This window comes from Mesoplodon densirostris, chromosome 4, assembly GCF_025265405.1.
Source record: "Mesoplodon densirostris isolate mMesDen1 chromosome 4, mMesDen1 primary haplotype, whole genome shotgun sequence".
Classification (NCBI taxonomy): domain Eukaryota; kingdom Metazoa; phylum Chordata; class Mammalia; order Artiodactyla; family Ziphiidae; genus Mesoplodon; species Mesoplodon densirostris.
In genome coordinates this window covers 64,134,803-64,148,723 of record NC_082664.1, presented here as the reverse complement: position 1 = coordinate 64,148,723, position 13,921 = coordinate 64,134,803, and the positions used below count along the sequence as shown (strand labels likewise).

At 36.5% G+C, this 13,921-nt stretch overlaps 1 pseudogene; it reads right to left on the bottom strand.

Annotated features, from left to right (window-relative positions):
- Positions 1-3,008: 3,008 nt before the first annotated feature.
- On the bottom strand, positions 3,009-3,633 carry LOC132488077 (phosphorylase b kinase regulatory subunit beta-like; annotated as a pseudogene).
- Between the last annotated feature and the right edge of the window lie 10,288 nt (positions 3,634-13,921).

Genomic DNA, 13,921 nt, shown 5'->3' with positions numbered 1-13,921 from the left:
GGGTCGTATGGTAGTTCTACTTTTAGTTTTTTAAGGAACCTCCATACTGTTCTTCATAGTGGCTGTATCAATTTACATTCCCACCAACAGCGTAAGAGGGTTCCCTTTTCTCCACACCCTCTCCAGCACTTATTGTTTGTAGACCTTTTATTTTTTTCATTTGTCCTTTTTTTCTTTGCGGTACGCAGGTCTCTCACTGTTGTGGCCTCTCCCGTTGCGGAGCACAGGCTCTGGACGCGCAGGCTCAGCGGCCATGGCTCACAGGCCCAGCCGCTCTGCAGCATGTGGGATCTTCCCGGACTGGGGCACGAACCCGTGTCCCCTGCATTGGCAGGCGGACTCTCAACCACTGCGCCACCAAGGAAGCCCTTGTAGACCTTTTGATGATGGCCATTCTGACCAGTGTGAGGTGATATCTCATTGTAGTTTTGATTTGCATTTCTCTAATGATTAGTGATGTTGAGCATCCTTTCATGTGTTTGTTGGCAATCTCTATATCTTCTTTGGAGAAAGGTCTATTTAGGACTTCTGTCCATTTTTGGATTGGGTTGACAAACAGGGAGTTTTAAGAATTCTCTACCTGCTCCCCATTCACATCTTCTAATTTTGTAGTAATTTTGACAGCAGGATAGTTTGAATGTCCACTCACTGCTTAGAGAGTTTCTCTGTATTACCATTTTTGTCTAGTTCAGTAGTTCTCAAATTTTAATGCACAAAAACATTACTGTATCAAATTATACACACAAATTTTGTCACCATTTTATAGGATTTTCTAGGGTAATTTTGATATTATTGGACCTTTACTTTAAGTATTATCACATTTAAAACCTAACAACCGAGTACCACACTGTATTCTTTCCACTCTACTACAATGTTCTCTGATTTTTAACAGACAGGTTCCAGTCCCTTTAGGAAACTGTAGTAACAAGGAACACATTGTGGGGAAGAGTATAGTTATCATGTTTTGCAGGACTTTACTTTCACGGTTAAAAGGAGTGTGACTAATGTACCTAAAGAGTTTAAATTCTTTTTTGCAGTGAAGATGACTTTTAAAGGATAAAGTTAAGAACAACAGTTTATCTAAGACAGCAGCTCTAAAACTTTAGAGTATAAAAGAATCATCTTAAAAGCTTGTTTAAGTGTGTATTCTTTTTTCTTTTTTTTTCTTTTTTTTTTTTGCGGTATGCGGGCCTCACTGTTGTGGCCTCTCCCGTTGTGGAGCACAGGCTCCGGACGTGCAGGCTCAGCGGCCATGGCTCATGGGCCCAGCCACTCCACAGCATGTGGGATCTTCCCAGACCAGGGCACGAACCCGTGTCCCCTGCATTGGCAGGCTGACTCTCAACCACTACACCACCAGAGAAGCCCTAAGTGTGTATTCTTGAATGAGAGCTCTGATTCTGGTCATGGAAAGTAGCTTATAGCAGACTAAATCTTTCTCAGACAACAGTCAACTCTGGACAGTGCACACACACACAGACACACACACACACACACACACAATTATTTGAAGGCTTTGGAAAATGATCAAAAGCAGGCAGAAACTGAAGGGGGTTCTAGTCTTTAATGGAACCATTCACTGGGTGAGAACTAAGTTTACCAGGCTATTTCACTGAGGGCACTACTCAGACCACACAAAAGTCAGATAGAAGATGAACAGAAAAGACTAGTGTTTTCAGCTTGAGGTATCATAGCATGAAGTTAGAGGCTGCAAAAATATCTGAAAAATTACGTTAGGGAAATCCCAGAACAGAGGAACCCTGTAGAGGGTTTGAGGTTGAGAGAGGGAAGACCCTAAATTTGCATTTAAATGCTATTCAAATCACAATCCAACTCTCAAAATGCTTATGCACAAGAGAGATTCCAAGGAGCTCAGCAGAAAACTGTACCTGGAAGAATGTAAAAGCAGGAGAGTTTGGAGTTTGATTCTCACCAAGTTAAATGGATTCAGTGAACACCTCTGGCTTTCCATCAAAAGAAAGTTTGCCTTGGAAAAAAAGGCAATGTCACAGGACTAAAAGATTGGCCTCCAAGGTAAGGGGCAAATATTTCAATAAATATGCCTAGTAACGTGTAAAACCAATGCTCTGCAAGTTCCAGGGGGATCAGCTAGTAACTTAACTTCCTGGTAGAACAAAAACAAGTACTCTTCAAAGAAGATTAGCAGAAGATAAAGGAATCCAGAATCCAAAGACCCTAAAATGTATTATTCATAATGGCCAGATTATAATAAAAAATTGCTAGGCATGTGAAGACACAGGAGATAGTTCCCAAGGTCAAAAGAGAAAGCAGTTAATAGAAACAGAATTCTACATGACCAAAATGTTGGAATTACCAGAAAAGTACATTTAAAGAGGTAAATATATATAATAATATATATGTATATATTCAAAGACAAATTAAAATATTATATTGAAAATAGCTAAACAAAATGGGGAACTTTAGGGAAATAAATGCTATTTTATAAATCAAATGGAAATTCTGAAACTAAAGAGCTACAACATACGAAATGGGAAAAACAGTCACTGGATGAGCTGAAGAGAAGATTGGAGACAGAAGAAGAAAGGGACAAAGAACTTGAACACAGATCGATAGAAATTATCCAATCTGAAAAGCAGAGGAAAAAAGATTTTTTAAAAACACAGAGCTTCAGTGACCTGTGAGACAATATCAAGTGATAAAAAAAAAACATAAAGCACAGATTCATTTTCATGCTCTATTAGATCATTAAACAAGCAGAGGTCAATTTTCCATTTTAAAAGTATTCTCTCATTCAGTGAAGATTATTATTGCTATTGGCATGATCATCAAAATTTTTACTCTTGAATAACGGTATTTCTTACCATTAGATTGGTTATAGCATTCAAGAGGTCCAATAACTCTGCCAACAGTATGGCAAGCACCTCACCAGCATAATCAGTCCATTAATTTATGGATGCCTTGATTAAGCTTCAACAAAACAACACACTTCTGAACAAAGTGTCTCAACAGAGTTTCTTCTACCTGTCTCACCAGCTAACCAAACACAGGTCATTATTGCTTGGCTTGACTTCTCCCTCCAGCAGAATATTTATAAGAGCCTTTGTTAAATAGCTGTATGTTCCTCTTTTTTCCAGGGGATTGGAGAGAGTGTTGTAAAAGAAAACCATATCGTCTTTTTTTTCAACTTCCTTTAGTTGAATCTCATATTTTTGAAATTAATGAAATGCTTCTTTTACTAGTTTGTCTAGATCTACTTTTTGTCTTGAAAGTCTGGCTGAAGATTTCTTTCAAGTATGATGGGTACAGCCATTAATAACTCCACGATGATCTCTCTGTTCTTTGGCTAGTTGCTCTTTTCCAATATGTCTTCAAGAAGGAGAAAGAAATTCCTCTCATATATGATCATGTCTGACAAATTGGTTGCTATGGCAAATGCCTCTTAGGTGCAATGATACCATTTAGTGTCTTTTGCAGGGTCTGCAATGCTTGGTCAGAGAACCCAGTTGAAGTTCTATTCAAAGATTCATTGATCTGATGCCTGCTTAGTCAACGTCTTCCATGCTGTTGAGGCTGCAAAACATCCAACAGAAGTTGCTTAACTTCACTAGGCATGGGTTGAGTCTTGTTTAAACTGCTGAACTTTAACATCATGGTGCATGTAGCAGTAGAAAATACCTCTCATACATTTTTTAGCCAAGCTCATAGATCTTTCTTTTGTCACAATCAGTGTGACTACATGTAAGGGTTAAAGGCCCAAGCTTCAGAAGCATAGTGTAGGCTATACCAGATCTTGGTATTCTAGTCATCATTACACCTTTTAGTGAAAAAGAGACCCATTGTTGGACCTTGAAACAGCAGCAACATTAACTTGACAATTCTGTAATAATGATTTGATTTATCCCACAGGGCTTAATTATCAGATCTTAGAATATTAATACTTTTAAGAGGTTCATAAACTGAGAGGAACCTTAAGAAATTGGATGAAAAGGACAGGACTGCATCAGGTGAACTTGCAATTGCAAATTATTGATTCTAATTATAAGCATCACAAGCCAAACTTAATACTTGGCCTGGACTTTCTCTGCTCCAGCGCTTTCCAGCTCACTTTGTCCATGAGCCCACAACCTTACCATGTGCTCAAGCTGCTGCCTTGTCATTTGGCTCTTATTTATAGTTTCTATTTGTTCATTTATTATAAGCATATTAATTTATTACGAGCATATATCCTTGAGCATAGCTATAATAGTTGCATTAAAATCCTTGCCTGCTAATTTCAACATTTGGGTCATCCTAGGGTTGGTATCCACTGATTATCTTTTGTGTATGAGTCTCATTTTCTTTTTTCTTCATAGTAATGTTGGATTTTGTCCACTGTGAATGATTCATTGTAGAGGCTCTGTAGGCTTCTGAGTTTTATTTTCCACTGTGGACTCTCTCTAAGAAAAAAGCCATAAAAGTCTGAAACTCCTCCAACGATGTCCTCTTCATCCAAATGTTAACTCCCTTCTAGATTCTGCCTGCTTTTGTTACTCTCTGGGACTTTTAGGTAGTTGTTTTTATATTTTGTCTAGAATTTATAGTTATCTGTTGAACATTCAGTTAAATAGAAGCTATGTTGCCATTACAAGAAGCAGAGCCCCATTTTTTTTACTTTTGATCTATTTGTGACTTTATATAACTCTTTTTCTTGTAGACAGCATGTAGTTGGATCTTGCTTTTTTATCCAGACTGATGATTTCTGCCTTTTTTTTTTTTTTTTTTTTTTTTGCGGTACGCCTCTCACTGTTGTGGCCTCTCCCATTGCAGAGCACAGGCTCCGGACGCGCAGGCTCAGCGGCCATGGCTCACGGGCCCAGCCGCTCCGCGGCATGTGGGATCTTCCCGGACCGGGGCATGAACCTGTGTCCCCTGCATCGGCAGGCAGACTCACAACCACTGCGCCACCAGGGAAGCCCTGATTTCTGCCTTTTTATTGGGATGTTTAGACCATATCTGGCTGAAGTAATTTTTAATATGTTTGGTTTAATTTTACCATACTGCTATTAGTCTAATACTTGTTCTCTCTATTCTTTGTTCTTTTTCCCCCCTCTTTTTTCAGCCTTCTTTTGGTAGTTGAGTGTGTTTTAGTATTTCATTTTAAAATCACAATTGTTTTATCTATTTTAATTCTTTAAAAAATGGTTTCCCTAGAGTTCATAACTTATAAATAAGTTATAATGCATACTTAATTTACCATAGTTTACTTTCACATATTATAACACATCATACATAGGGTAAAGAACTTACAGCAACATAATTCAATTTTTTCTTTATGTTATTTCTGCGATTGTCATACATTTTACTTCCATATATTGTAAACAGTGTATTATTTAAAATATAAAATTTAAAACCAAGGAAATTATCTTTTATATATACTCATATGATTACCATTTCTGGAACTCTCTATCCTTTTGTGTAGGTCCTATTTTCCATCTAGTATTATTTTCCTTCAATGTGAAGAACTTCCTTTAACATTTTTTTGTAGTGTTAAGTCTGCTGGCAATGAGTCTGTCATTTTTTTATTGGTCTGAAAATGTTTTATTTTGCTTTCTTTTTTGAAGAAATTTTTGATATGGAATTATAGGTTGATAATCTCTTTTTAAACCATTTTATTGAGTTATAATTGTCATTACAAAAAAACTGTACATATTTAATGTATCCATTTAATGAAACAATTTCTTTCCTTTCAGCATTTAAAAGATGTTATTCCATTGTTTTTTGCCTTGCATTAATTTTAATGAGAAGTCTCCTACTTAAGTGAGTTTATCTGATACATAGATTTTTTTTTCCTTTGTTTAAAAAAGGTGACCACAATTCCATCATCACACCTAATAAGACGAATACCTCCTTAGTACATCTAATACCCAGACCATATTCAAATTTCCTCAATTGTCTCAACAATTATTTCTTCAAGTACTTGTCTTATCTAGTCAGAAACCAAACCAGATCCACACATTGCCTTTAAGTAATATGTCCATAATGAACTGAACCAACCCCAAAGGAAACCAAATTAGTAATATGGAGAAAATATTTGAGAAGCTTGCTAAAATTACAAAGAAAAGGATTTAGAGATGAAAATGACAAGCAAGAAGCTAGTAATAGTGGAAGACAGAGCAGAGAGAGCCTACATGTGGATGGTGCACTTGGAATGGAGGCAATAAAGCTATAACAATGAAAAATAATTTTAATAAGCTAAATAAAGAACTGTATCTGCAGATGGAGAGGGTAAACTGAAAGTTAATGAAAATATACCAATACTCAAGCCAGGGAGTCTTAACTTGATGTTCTCCATGGATGAGTTTCTGGTTGTTAATGAAATTTTTAAATCAGAGCAAAAAAATGTGTGATCATATTTAATCTACCACATCTTGACACTAAAAATTTTATTGGGATATATTAAGATCAGGGGTTCTTAATCTTTTTTGTAGGCCTTATATCCTTATAAGGATTTAAGTAAAATTATTCATTCTCTCCCCAGGAAACTGTACATATATTTACTATTTACCAAATGCCATATGATTTTGTTACAACAGCACCCCACTTCCAGGTATCAATTTTTCTTTTAGTTAAATATCACTGTATAAGAACTGAACAAAAATTTTTAAGATTTATATGGAAACACAAAAGACCCTGAATAGCCAAAACAATCTTGAGAAAGAAGAATGGAGCTGGAGGAATCACGCTCCCTGATCTCAGACTATACTACAAAGCTACAGTAGTTAAAACAGAATGGTACTGGCACAAAAACAGACACATAGATCAATGGAACAGGATAGAAAGTCCAGAAATAAACCCATGAACTTATGGTCAATTAAACTACAACAAAGGAGGCAAGAGTATACAATGGAGAAAAGACAGTCTCTTCAATAAGTAGTACTGGGAAAACTGGACAGCTACATGTAAACGAATGAAATTAGAACATTCTCTAACACCATATACAAAAATAAATTCAAAATGGATTAAAGACCTAAATAGTAAGACTGGATACTATAAACCTCCTAGAGGAAAACTTAGGCAAAACACTCTTTGACATAAATCACAGCAATATTTTCTTGGATCCGACTCCTAAAGCAATGCAAACAGAAGTAAAAATAAACAAATGGGACCTAATTAAACTTAAAAGCTTTTGTACAGCAAAGGAAACCATAAACAAACCAAAAAGACAACCTACAGAACGGGAGAAAATATTTGCAAACGATGTGACCTACCAGGGATTAATTTCCCAAAATATACAAACAGCTTATACAGCTCAATATCAAAAAACCAAACAACACAATCAAAAAATGGGCAGAAGACCTAAATAGACATTTCTCCAAGGAAGACATCCAGATGGCCAACAGGCACATGAAAAGATGCTCAACATCGTGAATTTTTAGAGAAATGCAAACCAAAACTACAAGGAGGTATCACTTCATACCAACGAGAATGGCCATCATCAAAAAGTTTAGTCTACAGATAACAAATGCTGGAGAGAAGGTGGAGACAAAGGAACCCTCTTACCCTGTTGGTGGGAATGTAAATTGGTGCAGCCACTATGGAGACAGTATGGAGGTTACTTACAAAACTAAAAATAGAACTATCATATGACCCAGCAATCCCACTCCTGGGCATATATCCAGAAGAGACAAAAACTATAATTCAAAAGGATACATGCACCCCAATATTCATAGCAGCACTGTTTACAATAGCCAAGATATGGAAGCAACCCAAATGCCCATCAACATATGAATAAATAAAGAAGATGTGATATATATATATATATATATGAATATTACTCAGCCATAGAAGAGAACGAAATAATGCCATTTGCAGCAACATGAATGGACCTAGAGATTATCACACTACGTGAAGTAAGTCAGACAGAAAAAGAAAAATATCATATGATATCATTTATATGTGGAATCTAAAAAAATGATACAAAGGAACTTATTTACAAAACAGAAATAGAGTCACAGAGGTAGAAAACAAACTTATAGTTACCAAAGGGTAAAGGAGGGGGAGGGATAAATTAGGGATTTGGAATTAACAGATACACACTATTATATATAAAATAGATAAACAACAAGGACCTACTGTAGATCACAGGGAACAATATTTAATACCTTATAATAACCTATAATGGAAAAGAATCTGAAAAAGTATATATATATATATATATATATATATATATTCCAGTTTTATTGGAATGTAAAAAAAATATATTACTGTGTAATGAAATGTCCAAAACTTAGTGGATTAAAAAAACAGCAATTAATTATTTATCATGATTTTGTGGGTTGGCTGGGAAGTTCCTTGTTGGTTTCATGTGGGCTAAGTCAGTAAGAGGGCTGGCTGGACTGAAAGGGCACAAATCATCTCACTCTTATGTCAGACAGTTGGTTTAGATTGTTGGCTGGGGTACCTCAGTTTTCCTCTGTGGGGCCTCTCATCCTCTAATTCAGGGGTGGGCAAACTGTGACCCATGGGCTAAAGCCATTCCATAGCCTGTTTTTGTAAATACCACACTTACTGGAACACAGCCACACTCATCGTATACATGTTATCTATGGCTACTTTCACACTACAACGACAGAACTGAATAGTTACAACAGAGGCTAAATGGCCAACAAAGCCAAAAATATTTACTAAGGGGATCTTTACAGAAATCGTTTTTGGATTTCTGTTTTAGTTCACTAATCTTTAGATCATGGGTCGCCATATGGGAGGAACCTTATCCATATCTGAACTAGATGCAGATAATGAAATATTGCATCTGATGCTATAGTTCTATCAAATTTTTCGAGGTCTTAGGAGGAGATAAGTGTCTTATGCATGGGGGAGGAATGTAAATAATTATGTGGCTAGAGGGTAAATATAGCCACAAATTCTTGGAAGCATCTTCCATCAAGAAGTGTCGTCTATTTCCCTACCCCTTCAATCTGGGTGTGTCTTATAATGACCAATAGAACATGACGGAAGTGATGCTCTGTGAGTTCTGGAGCCTAGGCCTTAAGAGGGAACCCAGCCATGAAAAGAATCCAGTCTAATCTAATGGGGGAATGAGAGGCCACATGGAGGAAAACTGAGACTCCACAACTGACAGACAGGACCAACTGCCAGACACAGGAGTAATGTCATTGTGCATCTTTCAGTCCAGCTGCCCATCCAGATGAATGCAGTTGTGCAACAGTGCCACATGAAACCAGCAGAGAAACTGCCTAGCTCCCCTTATAGAATCATGACGAATAATAATTGGTTGCATCTTTAAGCTACTACATTTAACCAATAATAATTTGTTGCATCTTTAAGCTAAATATAAAATATTTGCTAAATATAAAACATAAACAAAAATTCTAGAAGTATCTAGATAGAATAATTAAGTTGTCTTTACAGAAATAAAAATCATGTTATTCCCAGATATAAAATATCAGAGTGATAGCTCCACAATTTAGTGGAAAATAGTAAATGTTAAAATGTAAAAAAATTTAAGAATGTATCTTAGAATCAATGAAACACAGCAAGTCTGTGAAAAGCAGGATCCACTCAGCTCTGAGAATATAAGAAGTAAATGTTTAAGGACTTTCTCCCTGGGGTCTTGTAATTTGAATATCAGGATATTCTTGTTGTCTAAGAGAAACATACATGCCCCTGTTAACTTAGGGACATATAAGATAAAAAATAAAAATGTATTCTTTAAGGATGATGAACAGCTTCAAAGCAGTATGGTGCATGCTGGCAAGATTTAACGTTAAAGAAAATAAAAAAGGAAGTTTCACTGTGAATATATTCTTCCTACATGCTTTATACAGTATATAATATTCTAAAAGCTAGTGATATTTTTAAAAGATGGCAATGAAATCTAACAGTTCTAATGGTTTTAATATTTTGCTTTTCGTTTTTGGACATTTAAGAATGTTTCTGTTTTCATTTTTTAAATGCCTCCAACACATCAAACAGATTATAAGTGATAAAGTAATAGTTAATATCAAGATTAATAAAGTTAAGAAAACTTGTTTTAGTCAATATAAAAGGTTTATTTGTAAACCCACTGAGTTTTTCTTAAAGGAGCATTGTATTAGAGACATATAATAAAAGCTTAATTAACCTGATGGTTTTGAGATAAACAATTAATTTTATTATCTTCCTACTTTAATAGTATTTTATTAAGGTAATTCTTGACAGCTCATTTTTAGACAGTCTCAAACACGGTGCCATATTTTTGTTTTGAGAAATTTTATATCATACTGGTACATAGCTCTGTGAGAACATTCCTTGTTTGAACCAGAAATATAGCCCATCAATTATTAATTCTTAGCCTGCAAAAGTATCAAAAACTGAAAACATTATACAAAACCATAAAGGTATTGTATCAGTCAAAATACATTATGCAGTGGTAACAAGCAACCCTCATAACTCAGGGGCTTAAAACATGATCAGCAGGGGGCTCTGCTCATTGTAATCACTCAGGGATCCAGGCTATGAGCAGGCATGTCCCTGACATAGCCCATCTCCATGCCAGAGGACAATTAAGTACTGGGCTGAGAAGTATCACAATTCGTTTCAGCTCACATTTCACAGGCCAGAACTAGACACATGACCACACCAAACCAGAAAGGGGCCAGGATGGACATTCCTAACATATTTCAAGAAGTGTGGAAATATTTGATGAACAGCATTAATGAGTACAACAGACATTCTTTCCTGTAGGCTTGGGATAGAACTTCAACTTAAAAACACAGCTCTTATTTCATTCAGGCCCAGTTCTACTCCATCAGGGACAGATGAATAGTAGAGACTGTGGAACCCCAATAGAGTTGCCTGGAAGACTGTAGCGAAAAGCAACTCAGATCTGTACATGGCAGACAAAACATTCAGTCACAAAGCTTACTCATCACTTTGACTCCTACGTTTCTCCTGGAATAAAACTGGGGATAAAACTTAAGGCTATAGAGGATGAGCTTTAAAGACTTTGGCCTGGATGTTAATTCACCAGATTGATTAACCAGAGACCTAGCTTTTCCGATGGTAAGCAGACTCTGAAAGCTTAACACAATGAATGCATAAGACAAAGCAATGAGAGTTTCCTGGTGGTTCATTGTTTTATTTCATTGCCCTTATCCTTCTCACTTCCTTAAGTTTTTTATCCTTTGCTTCTGCCATCCTGCCTCCCCAGACTCCAGACAATTTCTCCCTCTCCCAGATATACCAGCTAAAACTCTCATCAGTGAAGCCAGAAGGAAAGTAGGCTACAGGGGATGAGGGTGGTCTGTAGAGAGAGGCACCATGACCATTTACATGGGAGGGCAGTCAGAGCCAATAAAAGACTCCAGGTCCACTATTTGCCTGTATAGCACTTTTGTACAAATTGGAAAAAGACACTTACTTCCTCCTTCTTCCAGAATAGATGTAGCTTCATATTCAAGGTACAGAAAATTCTTGTGACTCTGCAATGGGAAAGAAAGGGTTAATAACAAGTCTATGAGTCAACTCTCTGTGTTCAAATAAGGTGGGATACATTTAAGCACAGAGTTGTCTAAGTTCATTCTCAGTGGATTACTTAATCATTTTGAGCCTCAGTGTCCATATGTGTAAAACGGGAATAATAATATCTTGGTTTGGAAAGCTGCTGTGATGATAAAATGAGATAATATGTGTGAAACTTCTTATCTTCATATCCTTCAGGCACCATAGTAAGAATTCAATAAAATATTAGTTTTTCCTTTCTTTTTTTCCCAGAGAAGCCCTAATGCTAATGCTGCAGCAGCTGGGCCCATTGTCTTTAGGAATGCAAGAGATCCTTAAGAGGGAGGAGACACCACTTAAATGACCTTCAAACCGATTTCTCCAGGCACTTTAAACCCGTTAAAGTGGTTGTTTTTCAGGGTCATCCTTGTGGGAACCATGACTCAACAAAATGTATCCAGTTGGTTTGCTATTGCCTGAAACATCTTTAACAAGAGATATTTGTTTTATGAATAGCAGGGTAAAGGTAGAAAGATGTAGAGATAGAACTACTCAATATTGGAAACAATGCCAGACTAGTCTAATGACCTTGAGCAAGTCACTTATTCTTTTCTTTTACGTAGAGTAAAACCCACTCTTTTTGGCACACAGTTCTATAAGTTTTGACAAAGTATGTATAGTCATGTAACCACCACTAGAACCAAGATGTGGTACAGTTTTGTTGTCTCAAAGACTCCCTTGTGCTGCTCTTTTGCAGTCAACCCTTGTCACCCCTGGCCTCTGGCAACAAAGGATCTGTTTTCTGTCCCTATAACTTTACCTTTTCCAGAATTCCATATAAATGGAATCATATAATATATAGCCTTTTGAGTGTGGCTTCATTTACTTAGCATAGTGTGTTTGAAATTTATCAATTTCGTTGCATGTATCAGTAGTTCCTTTCTATTGTTGAGGAGCAGTCCACTGTATGAATGCACCATGATTTGTTTATTCATTCACCAGTTGAAAAGCATGTTGTTCTATGTCTGGGGGCTTTTGTTTTTGTTTTTGCAATTAGGAATAAAGCTACTAAATGCATGCAAATAGACTTTTTGTGTATGAACATGTGTTCATTTCTCTTAGGTAAATCTCTAGGTGTGGGATTGCATGCTGAATCATATGATAGGTTTATGTTTAGCTCCATAAGAAATTGCCAAGTTGTTTTCCAGAGTGCCTGTACCATCTTGGATTCCCACCATCAGCATGTGAGAGTTCCATTTGCTCTGTAACCTTGCCAACAACTCTTCAAACCTCAGTTTCTAATCTTTGCAATGGAAAGAATAAATAAAAGAATATAGTGACAATAAAAGTGAAGAGTAGTGGGACTTCCCTAGTGGCACAGTGGTTAAGAATCCACCTGCCAATGCAGGGGACAAGGGCTCGAGCCCTAGTCCAGGAAGATTCCACATGCCACGGAGCAACTAAGCCTGTGCCCCACAACCACTGAGCTTGTGCTCTAGAGCCTGCGAGCTACAACTACTAAGCCCGTGTGCCACTACTGAAGCCCGCACGCCTAGAGCCTGTGATCTGCAACAAGAGAAGCCACCACAGTGAGAAGCCCACACACCACAACAAACAGTAGCCCCTGCTCGCCACAACTAGAGAAAGCCCACGTGCAGCAATGAAGACCCAAATGCAGCCAAAAATAAATAAATAAAATAAATAAATTTATTTAAAAAAAAGTGAAGAGTAGTGGTAAAATGTTTTGAAACTTATAAAAGCACTATATATATGGAATCTAGAAAAATGGTACAGATGAACTGGTTTACAAGGCAGAAATAGAGACACAGATGTAGAGAACAAACATATGGACACCAAAGCGAGAACGGGGGCGAGTGTAGGATTAATTGGGAGATTGGGATTGACATATATACACTAATATTTATAAAATAGATAACTAATAAGAACCTGCTGTATACCACAGAGAACTCTACTTCGCTGTACAGTAGAAACTAACACAGCATTGTAAAACAAATATATCCCAATATAAAAAAAGTACTATATAAATACGTATAGATGTATGGTGATTTTTTAAGGTAAGTAATTGGATGAATATATAAATATATGAATCAATTCCTACATAATTTTTTAATTTTAATAATTACAATCCAAAAAAGGTTAAAAGTAGTCAGTAGAAGATAAAAATCATCTATAATTCCATCACTCAAATTCAATTATTGATAGCACTTGAAAGTAAATTTTTTAGTCTTTTATTCTTATAAATATTTTTACTTGATAGTAACTATAACTGACAAAGAATTTTATGTCTTTATCTTTCCAATTTACATTAAATCATAAGCATTTCAGAATGTTATTTCATGATATTAAAAACAATGACTGGGACTTCCCTGGTGGCACAGTGGTTAAGAATCTGCCTGTCAATGCCGGGGACACGGGTTCGAGCCCTGGTCCAGGAAGA